Source organism: Monodon monoceros, unplaced genomic scaffold (assembly GCF_005190385.1).
Source record: "Monodon monoceros isolate NGI ecotype Baffin Bay Population unplaced genomic scaffold, NGI_Narwhal_1 Super_Scaffold_6, whole genome shotgun sequence".
NCBI classification, from domain to species: domain Eukaryota; kingdom Metazoa; phylum Chordata; class Mammalia; order Artiodactyla; family Monodontidae; genus Monodon; species Monodon monoceros.
Genome location: NW_021703783.1, coordinates 88,313,780 through 88,322,034, shown reverse-complemented (window position 1 = coordinate 88,322,034; position 8,255 = coordinate 88,313,780).

The following is an 8,255-nucleotide window of genomic DNA, read 5'->3' as shown; positions in this document are numbered from 1 at the left end:
AGTACGTGAAGCGAAATAAATCAGAGAAAGTCAAATGCTGTATGATTATCACTTATAGGCAGAATCTACAAAATAAAACTAACTAGTGAATATAACAAAAAAGAAACAGGCTCACAGATATAGAGAACAAACTAAGGGTTACCAGTGGGGAGAGGGCAGGGGAGAGGGGCAAGATAGGGGAAAGGGATTAAGAGGTACAAACTACTATGTATAAAATAAATAAGCTACAAGGATGTATTGTACAACACGGGGATACTGCCAATATTTAATAATAACTATAAATGGAATAGAACTTTAAAACATTGTGAATCACTATGAAGCATATAATATTGTACATCGACTATAACTCAATAAAAAAATGTTTTTAAAGGACCCACAATGATGTACCACACTGTGATTGCAGTGCTGGAAAGACAGCTGTGATCAAAACAGACAAGCCCCCCTCTTTTCATGGAGCTTACACTGGAAGTAGATAATAAACAGGTAATGAATAAATGTCCAATGATGTATTTTCCATTTGTGACCATGTTATAAAGAACACAAAACAGGATGATGAGCTGGAGAGCAACCAGGTGAGGGAAGGTACTTTAGTTTTTTCAGATTTGACTTTTATTCCACAGGTGACACAGAGCCGTGGGTGTTTTTGCGAGCGATGGTTCATGAACCCGACTGTAGGGCTAAGGGGAGCATCCACCGGGGATTTGAATAAGTCAGAGATGAGTTACAGGCTGTGTGTGTTGGTGTCTGGGGGGGAGGTGTGTATCAGGATGGGCTCTGTTGCAAGTAACCAAACACCCAACTTGAAGCGGCTTAAACGGTAGGGGTCTGTTAGCGCACAGGAGAATATTTGTAGGTAGGAGGCTCCAGAGCTTGTTCATTTGGGCGCAGTAACAATGCCGAGGGCGGGCACTTTCCGTCTTTCTCCTCTGCCATCCCCAGCGCATTGGTTTTGTCTTTGAGCTTGTCCCCGCGTGGCTGGGGATGGTCTCTGCAACTCCAGGCTTTATGGCTTCACACACTCATCCCAAGGCTGCAGGGGAAGACTGGCCTTTTCTCACTCTTTTCATCACAGAGGAAGACATTTTCCAGAAACCTCCAAGTGGATTTCCTTTATTCCCCTTGGCCAGGACTGTGACACGTGCTCACACTTAAACCCATCGCTAGCAGAAAGAGTGAACCAGCCATGGGGATCTCATTATTCACCGTTCGCTCCCTGGGACGCTGCAGTGGGGCCGCCTGCCGTCATCCCTCTGCTGCTCCGTTTCTGGATAAAACCAGGGGCCCGTTGGGCAGCAAGAAGGCAGGTCATTTATCGCTGTAGCGGGGATGAGCCGCAGTGCGTGTGTGGCAGATCTAGTGGGTTTTGCTTTGGGATGTTGTGTCCGGAAAGGTGTGTGACCACGTGTTCTGGGGATGGGGGCTGTTCTCAGCAACGTGCACGTTGACTAATTCCCTCCTAAGATGCGGGGAAAGAAGGAAGAGAGGAAGGCAGGAGGAAACAGCACTCCTCCGGTCCTCCCCTCCTGGTTACCCTTGAATGTACTCACACTGCTCATAGCTGGACCATTTCCTAAGTCCTCTTCATATTGGTGTGTCTGATGTTTGCAGCCTCCACAGAAAGTGGAAGTTACTCTCCCTGTTGTGCAGTCAAAGGGACTGAAGCCTGAGGAGGGAAGGGACTCACCCAAGGTCTGACCAGCGAGGCAGAGTCCCAGCTTGAACCCAATCTTTCTATGACCCATCCTAACCTGTTTGACCCCTGCACCCCCATGCTGCCTCTTTGAGTTATTTCAAAATTCTGGGTTTTAAGAAGGAACTCCCCAGAAAGTTTCTGTATGGAGACCTCAATGGGTTGGTGGCTGAGAGGTTTGAGGTTGGAGGTGGGGGGTTCCCATTCTATTCTCTCCAGAGCAATTTTTCAGGGTCTAGACTTCTGTGCATCAGGGATTCTGTGGGCTACTTTATATAGGCTGAGGGATCGGGACAAGAATATAAAGATGGCCCATCATGGGATGGCCTGGTGAGAAGATCAGGAGTTCTCAGTGGACCCCTGTCCTTGCACTATTTGTACTTGAGACTTGGCATTTGACGTGGTCTCTTGGGGGAACTGAGATGCTTAGAACTGACATTTTGAGCTTGTGTTTGATTCTTTTTCACCCTGGGTTCTGTTGAGAGCATTCAAAGCCCTTCGGTAGTCTGCCGGGTCTTTACGTTCCCTTACTTGGGAATGAGAACTTGTCATTCCAGGCAGGCTGGGCATATGCTATAGGTGCCTTAAAATGGAGAGTGGAGATACTCAGTGCACAGGACAGAACACAAGGCTCTTTCCTTTCTGCATTTGGTAACCAGAGGGGCTGGACCTGGTTTAAAGTTGATTCATATCTCTCTGGTCAGGTATGTGCAGTCTGCTTGGACCTTGGGTTGTGTGTGATGGTCAAAATCCTCTATTTCCATCATGTATTTAAAGTCAGTCATACATAGAAAACAAGCTCATGGGTACCAAAGGGGAAAGGTGGAGGGGAGGGGAAAATTGGGAGTTTGGGATTGACATATACATACTACTATATTTAAAATAGATAACCAACAAGGACCTACTGTATAGCACAGAGAACTCTGCTCAGTGTTCTGTAATCACCTAAATTGGAAAAGAATTTGAAAAAGAATAGATACATGTATATGTATAACTGAATCCCTTTGCTGTACACCTGAAACTAACACAACACTGTAAATCAACTATATCCCAATATAAAATAAAAATTAAAAAAAATCTTCTTTAATTACCTTTAGTCATGTATTATAGTTTTCAGGGTAGAGGTTTTTCCACATCTTTTGTTGTATTTATTTCTAAGTGGTCTATGTTACTTTTAGCCTCCACTGTAAGTGGAATTGTTTTGTTAATTTCATTTTCCAAATGTTTGTTGTTCATATATATAAAAATATAACTTTTCTATATTGAAGAAAAAATAGAGTCAGTCATAATAACCTCAGAAGACCAGTATATCAATATTGGCACAGGGCTTGCAGGGGTTAGCTTGAACCACCTTGATTACCTATAGATCATATCTCCTGTAGACAGCTGTATCAAGCCGAGAGGCAGTTCGTCACCAACGGATTTATAGGGTCTAGTGTTTCTGAGTATTAGTGCATGGCATGGATCTGGGAACTTTTCCACTCAGTGCTTCATTCAGCAAACATTCATTTGGTACCTACTATGTGTCAGATACTAGGCTAAGGAGGAGGAATATATTAAGACCAACGTGACTCCTGTCCAGATAGGGTTATGATCAGAGAGGGGACATGATAAGCAAGCAGCCAAATAGATATTGCAAATTATGGTAAGCAGTTTGAAGGAGAGAGTGCTGTCAATTGTATTACAGTGAGCTGGTCTTATTTTTTTACGATGTTTAGGAAGGTGATGTTCAGACAGGGACAAAGTGATAATATCCATCCCACCTCAACCAAAGGTATGGCCAGGCCCGTTAGAACTCATGGTTATACCTCAAAGGATGGGGGCATTTCAAACAGAGGAATGGAATTTTCAAATTGGTTGAAGTTGCTTTTCTGAGAATCTCTTGAAATGCCGTGAAATGCCTTGGGTTTTACCCCTCACCCATTATCAACGGAGTTGCCGGTAAATGAAAACTGGCTTTGCTGGCTCAATGTGGATTTTGTCATTGTAGTTCTTGGTTTGATAAAGGCTGTCAGAAAGGAAAAAGAAAATAAATGAACTAAGAAATAAAAACAATTCTTAAACTGTGACCAAGGAAGTGAGTTGATGTATGAAGAGGAGTTTGGAGGCTTATTAGAGTTATAATAAAATTTAAACCTTGCTATGCCATGGTGGTGCATCTTGCTGGGGCTTCGTCCCCAAGGATGTGATTCAGGGGATGATGACTGGTCCTCAGCATTGAGATGAACACGTTAGCGCTGGGTAAATCCTATGTGGCAAGTTTTCCCTCTCTAGAATTGGAAGAAATGACTGTTTTTTGTTTTTTTTTTTTTTTTTGCGGTACGCGGGCCTCTCACTGCCGCGGCTTCTCCCGCCGCGGAGCACAGGCTCCAGACGCGCAGGCTCAGCGGCCATGGCTCACGGGCCCAGCCGCTCCGCGGCAGGCGGGATCTTCCCGGACCGGGGCACGAACTTGTGTCCCCTGCATCGGCAGGCGGACTCTCAACCACTGCGCCACCAGGGAAGCCCGAAATGACTGTTTCTTTAGGTAAGTTCTAGATGGGGCGGTTGGCTTGTAGGGTTTATGTTGTATGAAAATAAGACATCTTTAAACTCTTGACTCCCACTGTCGTGGTGAGATGAAAGACTCAGGGAAAGGACAGATTGAGACCCATCTCACCACCCAGGCTACAGCTTAGAACCCCCTGGGGGGAGCTTTCACAAAATTCTCCATGGCTCAGCCCCACCCACACCAGTATGTCAGAATCCCTTGGCGAGGAAGATCGTGTACAACTCAATCTTATTTATTAATTTATTAATTTATTTTTGCCTGTGTTGGGTCTTCGTTGCTGTGCGCAAGCTTTCTCTAGTTGTGGCGAGCGGGGGTTACTCTTCGTTGCAGTGCGCAGGCTTCTCACTGCGGTGGCTTCTCTTGTTGTGGAGCACGGGCTCTAGGCACGGGCTTCAGTGGTTGTAGCTTGCAGGCTCAGTAGTTGTGGCGCACGGGCTTAGTTGCTCCGCAGCATGTGGGATCTTCCCGGACCAGGGCTTGAACCTGTGTTCCCTGCATTGGCAGGTGGATTCTTAACCACTGGGCCACCATGGAAGCCCCTACAATTCAATCTTAATAAATGCTTATGGGAGAAGAGATGCTGGGATACGGTTCCCCTTAGCAGGGATCTGGAGTGTGGGTTCTGAAGACCAGTTCTGAATTGATGCCCTAAATCAGTGCTTCTCAAAGCTCAGTGTGCGTCCACATTCCCTGGGAATCTTATTAAAATGCAGATTCTGATTTGTTCCACCTGGGCTGGAGCCCAAGCCTTGGCCTTTCTAACAGCTCCCAGGTGGATTCAGATGCACACCTGGGGTAGCCAAGCCCTAGATGATATGTGGAATTAAGCACCATGACACTGGAGAAGCATTTCCTTAGAGTAGGGCTCTCAACCTTGGCTGAATATTCATGTCACCTGGGTGAGTTTTATGAAATACCCATGCTGGGGCTCTACCCCTAGAGAATCATTCAACTATTGGGGGATGGGCCTGGGCATCAGCTATTTTTAAATGTTTTCCAAGTGATTTTAATGTACAGCTAGGTGTAGGAGCCTCTGCTCTAGAGGATTCTCTTTTTTTTTTTTTTCTTTTTTTTTTGGCCGTGCACGGCATGCGGGATCTTAGTTCCCCGACCAGGGATTCAGTCTGTGCCGCTTACAGTGGAAGCACGGTGTCTTAACCACAGGACCACCAAGGAGGTGCCACTTAATAGAAATAAAATGCGTGCATGTTAGTTATCTATTGCTGTGCAATAAGTTACCCTAGACAATGTTTATGATGTCACATGGTTACTGAGGACCAGAAATCCAGGAGTGGCTTAGCTGGGTGATTCTAATACAGGGTCTTTCATGAGGCTGTAGTCAAGATGTCGATTTGGCTGCTGTTATATGAAGGTTGGACTGTGGCCAGAGGACCTGCTTCTAAGAAGGTTCATCCACATGGGTGTTGCCTGGAGGCCTTGGTTTCTCACTATGCAGGATCCTCCATAAGGCTGCTCACAAATTAGCAGCTAACTTCCTTTAGAGTAAGTGACGAGAGAGAGAGAGAGAGAGAGAGAGAGAGATGGAGAGATTGAGAAAGAGACCAAGGCAGAAGCAGCAGTGTCTTTTGTAACCTAATTTTGAGTGACATACCATTGCTTCTGATATATTCTACTAAAATAATACTGTAGTGTTTCTTTAAGGAAGCCATACAGGGCATGTGGTAAGGTGACATTCACCAACTTGTGAATTACTTGAACCCAGAAGATGCCTTGCATTCTGTAAACTGGTCATAGACAAGCATGTGGTGTTCACATTTAGAGATGCACACAAAAAGTTACATAAACATTGACATCATAATGATAAATGGACTTAAACAAAAATATTCTGTGGATCACACAGACCAACCCTGATATAGTGTGGGAGGGGGGTCACAAGAGGGTGTGACTTATCAGGAAGAGGGAATCACTGGGGGTCATCTTGCAGACGGCTACCACAGTGTGCATGCAAGTAATTTAAAACGTTTTAGCAGTCACATAAAAAAATTAAAAAAAGAAAAGGTGGCATTAATTTTAATGATACGTTTTATTTGCCCAACATATCCAAATATTATAATAATATAAATATAATCAATATAAAATTATTTTGCATTCTTTTTTATACTAAGTTTGAATTCTGATGTATACTTTACATTTACAGCTTATGTCTATTAGGACTTGCCCTGTTTCAAGCGTTCATTAGCAGAGTCGCTTATTTTCCTTAATTCTACAGGTAGCCTTGTCTGGATGGACCCAGAGGGTAGATTATCCCACTTTGTAAAGGCTCATCCTCTATTTCCCCCCAAATGACAGACCTATTGGTTTACTTGCTATTCTAACAAAATCACCTGTCAATTTCCCCTTTTAGAAATGGCAAGTCTGGGTTTCTCTGGCTGATACTTTGTATGAAGAAGCCCTTGGGTTTTCAGCCTATTTATTCCACACGATTGACTTTTTTTATGCCACTGGTGCAAAAATCTGTCAGGAACAATATAAGAATTGCAGGAGCAATGACTGATTTTGACCTTTGACTCAGTGGAGAGAAACTAATTATGTGGAGAGAAACCAATTATGGGCTAACCTAGAAGTGCTGGTATTCATCCCCACCCTGCCACGGGCACTGAGACAGAATGTGCCCCTTAGCACCGCCTGAGGGCTGGCGTTGGGAGGAATCGTGTCCTGACGAAGCAGACCACGATTTCAAACAGAGCACAAGAGCCCCGTGCTCTGGTCCCCGCTCCCTCTAACGGGTGCTTTATGACTTGAAAGAATTTTTGGATGAGCTGAATGAGTTGCCCTTTGCTATGAGGAACAGAAAGCTGAAAGTCTTTTCTATGCAAATGACATGGTTTTATTGTCAGAAACCAGGAATGGCCTCATTACTGTCAGAAAAAACTGGCTCAGGGTGAACTGCTCCAACCCCCAATTGTCACTGTTGGCAGATGTCCTCCAACATCGAGTTGGCTTTTATTCAACAACCTGTGAATTGCATTCACTCCTGTAGTCACTGAGGGCTACATTTTCGTACTCAGCCGTGTGCGGGACTCACCAGGAGGTGACACTTGCTTAACATTAGGTGTCTGTGGATGCAGTGTTAGGATTTCTCTAATGCCTTCTTGGGTGATTTGTAAAATGTACTTTGAAAAAAAACTTAAGCTAAAGTTCTTATGGCTCAACTTGATGGACTTGGACATTATTTCTTGGTGTGGGAATAGATCCAGAGCTGTTCTCTTAAGGATTACAGCTTTCCACAGGCATCCCCACAAGCTTTCCTTCGGGTATTCCCACATGTATTCTCCCAGGTATTACAACAGGTACTCTCCCAGGGATTACCAGAGTGTTCCCATAGGTATTCCCATAGGTAGTCCCACAAGTATTCCCACAGGTATTTCCATAGGTATTCCCACAGGCATCCCCAAAAACTTTCTTATTGGTATTCCCACATGTACTCTCACAGGTATTTCTGTAGGTATTTCCACAGGTATTCCCTCAAGTATTCCCACCAGTATTCTCAGAGGTATTCCCTAAAGTACTCACACAGGTATTCCCACCAGTATTCTCAGAGGTATTCCCACAGGTATTCCTTTGGCCTCTCTCTGTGTAGAGGTAGGTCCACTTGATTGTTAATGCACAAAGATCTTCCCTTAACTGGTAGCACAGTATGCCCGTGCCACAGGCCAGTTCTTACTCCAGATTGTAACTTCAAACTTGTCTGCTATCCACATTTCATCTCTACAGAGATGGAGGGAGAAGTCCTGGGAATTCCCCAGAGGAACTGGCTCTGGCTGAGGCTCACATGATGTTTCCTTAATGAGAACACACACATTCTTCTCAGACCACCAAGCCAGGAGAAAAGCCTGCTTCTCTTGAGCACCTGAGCAGCTATCTAATTTTCAGAATCACTGTCATCCTGACCACTTGTAGGTAGCCGTGTTTCTGTTTTCTCTGTGGCTCCTAGGAAGCTAAGTTTAGGTAGTCGTGTTTCTGTTCTCTCTGTGGCTCCTAGGAAGCTAAGTT